The 9,732-nt window shown below is 41.7% G+C and overlaps 1 long non-coding RNA gene across 1 annotated transcript; it reads right to left on the bottom strand.

Moving 5' to 3' along the window:
* Positions 1–722: 722 nt before the first annotated feature.
* LOC129348338 (uncharacterized) lies at positions 723–3,958 on the bottom strand. Its single transcript, XR_008600873.1, has 2 exons — positions 1,255–3,958; positions 723–1,180 (listed from the first exon to the last, which is right to left on the bottom strand). It is a non-coding gene; the product is annotated as an uncharacterized LOC129348338 (long non-coding RNA).
* Positions 3,959–9,732: the final 5,774 nt, after the last annotated feature.

The following is a 9,732-nucleotide window of genomic DNA, read 5'->3' as shown; positions in this document are numbered from 1 at the left end:
TTTTTTAGAAGCACCTAAACCAGAGTAGTCGCTTTTTTTGTGGCCAAAAATTTGCCCTGACACGTTCAGGTTGCCCAGAAAGGCCTAAAATTTCCATTGCATGAATATTATAGACACACTTATTAACAGAAAATAAATGTACCAAGACAGTGTGCTACTAAACGAAGCTGCAGAGGGTTTTGTTCCACAGTCTTTATCTGCTGCCGAAGACTTTGTCACGGGGGCCGGTTGCTAGCTAAACCCCTACAGTCCTCGCTCTAGTCTGAGTGATCACCTCCTCAGGTCGCTCTAGTGGTAAACACAGGAACTGGACTACAGTCTTTCATCTCATTGAACAGTATGAGGCTTTATTTGGTGCCACAACTACAGTTAATCAATGTAGAACACGTTTTCTGAGATGTGTGTCGTCCATCTTCTGCATTATCGGTTAATATGTTTCTAATCCCTTCAATTATTAACAGCAATTAGTTCTAAAACACGTTGGGATCAGTCTTTAGCGGCCATTCAAGGAACTGCTTGAAAAACCAGTCTTACATGTTCTTGTATGATCATTAGCTAATGTCAGCCAACAACTTTAACTAGATCTCACTGTGTGATTTATATTGTTGAATGAATGTTACTTCATTCTAGAGTTTAACTCCAACATACCTTGTGTTAAAAGCTATTTGGTTATTACGTTTTTCTTTGAGGCTCAGGCACAGGAACAGAACGAGACTAGCAGATGCAAACAAGAATACTTTTATTGACAAAGAGCAAAAACCAAAAGACTACAACTCCCAGAAGCCGGATCCCGGAAACAGGAACTGGGGAAAATAACTAAGCTCATTAGAAAAACTACACAGACTCAAAGCTGAAGAGCAACTAAGCTCACTAGAAAAACTACGCAGACTCAAAGCTAAAGAGCAACTAAGCTCACTAAAAATGACAGGGTCTCAGGTAACGTTAACTAAACAACACTAATACCTCAACCTGGCTCATGCTGGGGACGGACTGCTGACTAGGGAGGGGGGTAACGGGCTGAGGACTGGAGTTGAAGGCAGAGGCAGCGACGGCAGAATGAAATCCAGACTGAAGATGGACGGTGGGTGGAGGGAATTCCGGTGTCCTCTTGAAAACTGTTGTTGTTGGTGAGTCCGGGGAGGGGCAGATGGTTCGGCCACAGGAGTGGGTGAGGTTCCAACTAAAAGAGCAGAATCAAAGTTACCAGAAAGTTCAACTTAGGATTGTCGAGAGTGAACAAACGGCAGAACTAACTGTGTGCATTCACAATCCGGCGTCCAAGTGGTGACTGGCATCTATATATGAGGAGAGGAGGTGGATGACTGATTGGCTCCAACACACCTGTTCCTGCTTCAGCTGATCCCCCTGATTGTTCACCTGCGGCTGCTGCCACAACACTCTGAATACCTAAAAAGGAAGAGACACAGAAGGAGGGAGGAGCCCTAGCCAGAGCCTGCTGGAGCAGACCTGACAGTTGTACTGGTGGCAAAGTGCACTTCATAGAACTCATCAAACCACAAAAACATCTACACAACATAATGTTAGTCCATAATGATTTATCCTCAACAGTCATTTCTAGTCTTTATGTATACATGATCATAAATCCACAGGAGACATATGGGATCTGAAAATGATTTGTTCAGCAGTCAGTAACCAGCCCATTGTGCCTATACAGCACATGAGGCCGGATACATGCTCATTAAGACATGCAGTACTTCTCGGCAGATTTGCATGCACACACACACTGGAAATAGAAGTACATTTGCCAGCATATGTCAGTGTGTGTTTATTCTGCAGTTAGTGGGCTGTGAAACCTGAATGAAATTCACTGCTGTGTGTTAAAGTCTGTAGTCTGCCACGCAAGGCCACGTATATTTGTTTGCTAAATCCCCATAGTTTAAGTTTAACTGGAGTCTGAGCACCAGATCAGACAAAAAATCCTTGATGGACTAATTTTAATGGTCTACTTTTTAGTCTAGAAAGGTCAAAGGTCAAACTTAGTTGGCTTTCTCAGTAGATTTGAGCAAAGCATGCAAGATAGTTCCAGGGAAGACATTTTAAATCCTGGTCGAATGATTGTCGCCCAAGGGAGAGGTTTGGTTGTGTGTTTTTCTGTTTCTCTTTTGTCTCTTCCAACTGAATCAATATCCCAAACCGCAAACAAAGCCGAGGGATATTAATTGTTAACTCAACACACACTGCACCAAGGTGGTTCTTCTGCATATGACACGAGGCGGTATATCAACTTTTGAAGACTCATCTGAGGCAATGGAAGAATGGCTCGTGCCTCTTTGACACTTTTATGATCAAGACTGATTGATTGAGCCACATAAACATGATCCAATTCAATATCTGACAAATTATCACAAGAGGAGGCGTGTGTGTGGAGCTTCCCAGATGTGCTGAACCAGAACGGCTGTTCCTCAGACAAACTTTCCGTCACATTCCTGACCACGGATGGGTGACTTGGCTGCACGGCCATGGAACATACTGCTCAGTTATTTTACTCATTTCTCTCCCCGACTGTTATTTTTTTGAATGTGTTCAGCCAACTTTTACTGGATGTATGACAGTAGACTTCAGAATAAGTTGTTGTCATCCACGAGAGATTTTATGGGTCTCCAGTCCTGCCTTGTGTTTTAGGCTGCATTTTTATACTCTTAGTATCATATTCCCTTCAAGGTCGTGACTTGTTTAGACTGTTTATGTGCATGTCCAGAATCATATATCATTATTTATGACCCTGAAAATAAGCAGTATTCCTGCTTGTCTTCTATTTCAACTGTTTCGCTAGAGCTACAAATAAAGCAAATTATTTACAATCCAGTGGGGTTTTTACAAAGATGAAATTTCAGCAATAGATAAAGCATGTTAATCAATGTTTGAATTGTGGATACAGTATCTTACAGTGATGCAGGACAGCCTAGTATCCCTAAGAGTTATGATAATAAGGATTTTTATATGATTTCAGTGATGACAATAAGTGTGATTAGATCAGGAGATAAAGTACATGTAAGAAATGTTAAAGTCAGACCAGCTGTAATTGCTCTTTTGAAAATGGGATACCAGCTAATAATTGAGCTAAACATTCCAATTCGGATTAAATAGCAGACCAATCATTGACTGTTTTGCTGACAGAATCGGAGACATGAATAAAGTTTTTCATCCAGCTCCCTCTGTCCAGCATTGCAGTCAAAAATTCTTTGCTTTACAGACCAATGTCTTCTAGAACCTTCCTTAATGTGGTGCAAACCCTTCTGATAGTGTCAGGTTTCCATAACAGTACACAACCAGCTGCTTCATTCGGCTACTCTACGTTGCCTAATGATGGTTGACAAGCGTGGATGAGAGCCATATAGCGACTTGTTGGTGAGGTGCGATTTCTAAACTCCAAAAACACTCGGTCCCATATTGAAACTCTCTGTTTCGTTTGAACATCCCTTCTTGTTGATTGTCAGCAGACATGTCCTACTTGATCCCGACATCATACTCAGACTGACGGCTGCTGGAAACTGTCCAACTAGATTGCTGACTTTTAACACCCCCCCGCTGCTGCCGCCTTCCCTCTTTTTCAGGCGAGGCGCAGTTCATCTGGGACGAGCCTGATGTCGCCCAGTTTGTAATCCAGGCACTCAGTTATGAACACAATTGACATCACAGTTACATCACTGCGGTTGTTTTATTCAAACCTGACTGAGACTTCACTAATAAACCGGCTGTAATGTGTAAAATTGGTGGAGTGCCCCTTTAAACGTACCTTGTTTTACCTCCGTTGCCATAATACTGTAGAAGAAAAAATAGTTTTTCAGTAATTGAAATGTCAACACTCTGTGGGGCTTCAGGGTTGTACTAGCACAATTAAATAAACACATAATAGTCGTGGGACCGATAAGGATCCAGTGTTTTAAATAACATGTACATGGTATTTTCATGAAACCCTCACATAGCCCCAGTTTGTGACTTTTTGGATACTTTTGTGCAAAAATCCAACCCACCCACCCACCCTCCACTGGCTTCCTCCCCAGCTGGGCCCCACCCAGGCAGGGTAAACCAGGGGGCTAGGCCTCCCTGCAGCTCCCCACCACCGGCTCTGGTCACGAGCAGGTCAGCCACACTGCTAGACATCAGGTCAAGGGCTGTAGTGGTTCTATCCAAGCCTGGAAAAACAGCCACAGGGCTGGAGAGAGGAGCCTGGGAATCTGGCCTGTACCTGCTGCAGAACCAATGGAAAGGTGGATGGAAAAAGAGAGATGGACTCAACCTGACATCTTAACAAGTTCACTTAATCTCATATTTAGTCTTCTGAACTTGTTTTTCCTTAAGCAAGAAAAAACTGATAATGGGGTGAGATAATTGCACTTAGTTCCAACACAAATCTTGTTGAAAGAATTTCTTTTAGGCAGTGTTTTTCTTTTATGATCAACATAATTGAGTTTTATAGAGTTTTGGTATTGCTGTTTGTTTTCAGTTACTTGATTTTGTGGAAGCAAAAATTCCCATGAAAAGCTATTTATGTGCTGAAAGAATGTGTTTTTATGCTAAAAAATAGGGTAAACATCTTGAAATGGACATCATTCAGCAAAGCAGGAACACAGTGAGACTGAGCTAAGTTTAAGTATTTGAGAAGGTGTGAGTGCAGACTGGTTCTCTGTCCTCTTTTACGGTTCATCCCAATTTGGATGCATTTTGCCCAATTTCGAAAATTGCAGTTTTCACATTCCTCTGGCTTCATCAATAAGTGCCATGTGGTTTTTGGCAGTTTAGAGGTCAGAGACATAGCTCACTTCTGAGCGAGTGGAAAAAGATGTGCTCTTCGGAAGTTATTAAGTAACATCCTCTTTTCTCTCAGCGACATCCAGAATAAGACTCCCAAGTGATACGGGGTGTTATTGGAACTATAACGCAACCTCAGGTGACTCCGACAGACTGGATAAGGGTTGTAACTCAGCAGAGAGGCTTCTTCTCATTCTCCCTCTGCACTTTGTTGGAATACATTCCCTTTATTTTTTGGCTGCTGCTGACAGAACTCCGTGTCTAAACTGCACAACAGAAGTCTGTCCAAATTCATGGACACAAAACAAATTCAGTGAAACCCAAACCTATCTTGTCTAAATTGGTTTTATTTTAGTACAAGCACCAATCTGAATGGGACAAGAGGCCAGCAAACATGGTTCAAATAAACTGAGGGCTTATTAGATGAGGCTTTCCTGCATTTTAGAGTTCATGCTCTCACAAACATTTCATCTGGCAGACAGCGCAACGGAACCCTTACTGGACTAAACATAGTTTGGACACAGTCAGGTCCAGTACTGAGGTTTGTTTCCTTGAGACAAAGTGGATCGTTTAACACATTTCAGCTTAACATGCCAACAAATTATGAAATGGTGAATAGTCTATGCTGGTGGATCTGAGTTGACCACAATCGGAAAGAGTTTAATTATTGCCTTTGTTCTGCAAAATTCTTCTGCAGATAAAACTGAATAGAAAATTCCCAAATACTGCCAAATAATTTGTTGTTTCAGTCCACTGACTTTCCTCTGGTCTGGTCTCTTCTTTTGCAGAAACTTGAACAATACTAAAGCATAGTTTCCATGCAAAAAAATGGCAGAAAAGCTGTCAGACACAATCCTGGTTCGTATTAAACCATCCAAACTTTTTGTCTGGTCAAAGGTTTAAATGAGGAGAGATTATAGAAAGTACCAGAGAGGAAAAGCTAAATATGAAACACATATTAGCACCTTTATCTTGAGGTTTTCTGACTGAACAAGGCTTGAGCTTAATCCTACATTTTATCAATGGCTCCATCTCCAGTCAGAAAGCTTCCAGGTAAAGGTTTGGCCATTTTGCTGGAAGCATTTGGGCTCTTTCCCTCTAAGGCATGCACTTTGTCAACATTCCAGTGTAATTATGGGTTAAATAAGGGGGTGTGTTAAGAAATGACACTAAGAGGTTTAAGCTCAAAATAGAAAATATTTTAAAAGATTTTTTGTTTGAAGTGCTAATGCTAAATACAACAAAAAAGCAAGCAGGAATGTCATATCTGTTTAAAATTCTAATAGGCAACTGTTACATGCTTTTTAATGTGTGTAATGGCGCCGAGATGGTCAGCTTTTATTTAGCTCACCGGCTCTTATGCACAGAAAACATACGTTAGAGATAAATGTGACTACGCACCCACACATGCATGTACTCAGGGTCATACCTCCAAAACACACCCTCAAATTACTGTTTGGCTTAACCTGCAGGAAGTAGGTAAAGCCCACTCAATCTGACCGTCGTCCCGGCAACGACCAACGGGAGCAGGGGGTTAATGAGGGAGTCGGTAGCCTGTCTAGTCAAGTGGGATTGTCAGTCATTCTCTGGGGTTGGCATGAATTCAAAGAATGTGGGTGAAACAGCAGCGGACAGTCTGGGAAAACTAAATTAGGAAAAAAGAGAAGAGCGAGGGAAGAAGAAGAAGAAGAAGAAGGAAGTAGAGGAGAGCCAAGGCTGGAAAGCACCTGAAGTGTTAGTCAGGGGAGGAAGACGAAGAGGAGGAGGAGGAGGAGGAGGAGGAGGAGGAGGAGGAGGAGGGCCGGTTGCAGCTGCAATAACACCGTCTAACAGTCCAAAAGGGAGCAGCTAGACATACAGCACACTGCAGACACACACACACACACACACACACACACACACACACACACACACACACACACACACACACACACACACACACACACACACACACACACACACACACACACACACACACACACACACACATATATATACGCTTCATACACATGATTGTCCATATGCTCTGAAAATATTTTCTCAGACTTTCTTGTGTCATACTGTGCACCTTAACAAACACATTAATCAGCAGCCGCCTCCTTCTTCCCAACACAATACGGGGGGGAAAAACAGACTGTGCATGTCATTATAGGTATATACGCACATGTACAGGGTCAGCTAGTGCAGCCAGCCACAGGCATGGCCACGGCCACCGATCCACACCCCCGCATCTGGCAGCCCCGGCCTTGGCCTCGGTTCACAGCCTGCGGTGGTCTGCTCCAAGCTCTGGGTTTCCCAAAAGCACCTCCAGCATCTTGTCTTCACATTCGGTGGAACGGAGCTGGACTCCAAGTCGGGATGCCTGTTGAGAAAACTCGTCGAGTGCTGAGAGGCAGAAGTGCGGCGTGCTGTTTACTTTGGCAGCGCTGCGTAAATAAACTGGAGTTTGAGTCCTGAGGGTTGCTGTGATTTGAGGTCAGAGTGGTAGCAGACACAAGATAGACAAGCGAGGATAGAAAAGGTCGCAGATCAAAGAAAATATTAAATATGTGGTGATTTACTGAGACGCAAAAATTGCATTCAGAGTTAACATCAAGAGTTTGCCTTTTGCCAAGCTCTGGTTTACAGTAAATAGGCCTTTTTCTGTACAGCTGCGGGTTGAATGTGACATGTTTTCACTCTGGTGAGGAAATGACATCATCCAACCCTCCTGACTTTACTCTCTTTTACACTTTACTACTCTGGATTTCAGCTTAGAAAATGTCAGCAGTCTTATGCTGAGTTTTTGTCAGCTTGGACTTTGAAACAGCGAAAAAAAATATTTCTTTCCTCAGAGCGCTGGAGTCCAAGCTGCACGAGTTGAAACCGAATTCAAGATCTGTTTCCAAGCTCTTTCTGATTGCAACCCCAAAAGCCAAAAGTTATGTTCCTTTACAATGAACCTGCATTCTCAGTTCTGTTTGGGGGAAAACCAAATTTGTTTTGTTTTTCACTTGTGTGTGTTGTAGGTAATGCTTCCAGTTTGAAAGGGCCACAGAGTTTGCTTTAGGAAGTCGGACATGAGGTTGGAGGCATAAACCAGCAACCGGACATTTATCCAGGAGATCGGGATCTGCATCCTTTGAGGTACCATTAGTCTTAAGCTAAGATAGGATAAGATGAGCTTTATTGATCACTTATGGGGAAAATTTACACTTAGACTTCAGTTTTGTTTTGATTCATTGTTTAGTTTCAGTTTTCACTTGCTTTGCGGTTAAGATTTAGGTACCAAAACTACATGATTGCGTTTACACAAATATCATTCTTTGCTTATCACTTTTGTGTTGATTGGTTACATTTAGGCACCAAAATTGCGAGCATATGGTCAGAAAAACTATCAATTGGGTTAAAATATTATCTATTCACAATATGTTTCAAGCTACTCCTCCATTTTCTGGGTTACCAAGGTTACATCCCATCTAATGTACGGTTATTTAACTATAAAAACCGGGCAAAGATGTGTTGGTTGGGGATGTAATTGAGATACATTACAACCAAATGTAATCATGCAGTACAGAAGTCTCTCTCAAAACACTGTTGAAAACACAGTTTAGTTGTATAGGAATGTAATTTCATGGAGAATGGGTTGCTTTTTGTTAAGTTTGTTTGGTTTGTTCAAGGACAATTTTTGGTTTTTCTTACATTTACAGTCTGGGTGGGACAAAATATTCAATGGCAATATATCTTATCTTGCGATACACACACATACATCCATACTGGTGTCAAATATTGAGGCTTTTTTGTAACCCTTTGATGAACAACATGGGTCAAGAGATACCCATTTTCCATTGAATATGGGTCACTTTTGACCCACAGGTGCTGTAAACAGATTCCAGCAACCAATTTGCCTGTATCCGTCAGTGACTAGTTGTGGTGTTTATCATAAGAATAAGGAAATTAGGTGGGTTTCTCTACATGTCAAACTAGTGTCTTAAATAAACTTCTGGAGATTCTGCTTACAGCTGGTTCAAATTCCACCTTTCTGGTAGTTTTTCTGCAAATGTTGAATCAAGTAAACAAATGACTGATAAAGGTTTCCCACACGGATTAATACTAAGTTCCCTGCTTTTTTGTCTGCCCAAAGGCTATTATCTCTTTCAATTTTTGTGTTTTTATCTTTTAGAATGTAGGCAGATCATTTCCTAAGAGCTTTATTTATTCCACTTTTCCCTCAATAATACTCTTAAGCAAAAATACTGAGTAAAATGAGATTCTTGCAAGACTTAAACTCTTTTAAAAAACAGCTATAGTGATCAACGACAAATATCTGAAAAACCAACTAAACCAAGTTGCTTTTTCACCTATTCACTCTCTAGTTGTGTTTTCTTTTAAGAAACATATACCACTAAAAGTGATTTATGTGTGTTTTAACGTGTTTACTGCTAACTTTCTTGCACATAGTTGAGCAGAGTGGGAGAGAGAGAGTAAAAAAAAGAGAGAAGGAAACAGATAAAACCAAGATGAAAGCGTTTTCAGGCGCAGGAGGGAAAACACTTTGGGGAGGTATGTTTATGAACACAGCTTAAGATCATAATCATGAAAATACAAGCTCACAGGAAGGCCTGAATCGGCTGAAAGGCAGGGTGCTGGCAGGGGAAAAGCTTCTGCTGCCGTAACACTGAACTCTGCTGCTGCCGTTCTGAATGCTCAGCAGATGTCTCCCACTGATGACACACACAGATCCGAGTGTGAACCCCTCAGCTGGCCTCAGATCAGTGTTCGGCTTTGTCAGTGAGAGACGGAATAGAAAAACAAGAGGCTGTTTGAACATGGTTCATGTGATACTTTGTGTATTTAAATATTTCATACAACATGTGAGCAGCAGCAGGAAAGAGAGACATTAATCCACCCCAGTGACACCAGCTTAACCAGCATTCACAACACATGGACTTTAGCTTAATGCTAAATTAGAGACATCTT

This window comes from Amphiprion ocellaris, chromosome 24, assembly GCF_022539595.1.
Source record: "Amphiprion ocellaris isolate individual 3 ecotype Okinawa chromosome 24, ASM2253959v1, whole genome shotgun sequence".
NCBI classification, from domain to species: Eukaryota; Metazoa; Chordata; class Actinopteri; family Pomacentridae; genus Amphiprion; species Amphiprion ocellaris.
The sequence above is the reverse complement of the archived record's forward strand: the minus strand, read 5'-3'. Positions and strand labels throughout refer to the sequence as shown.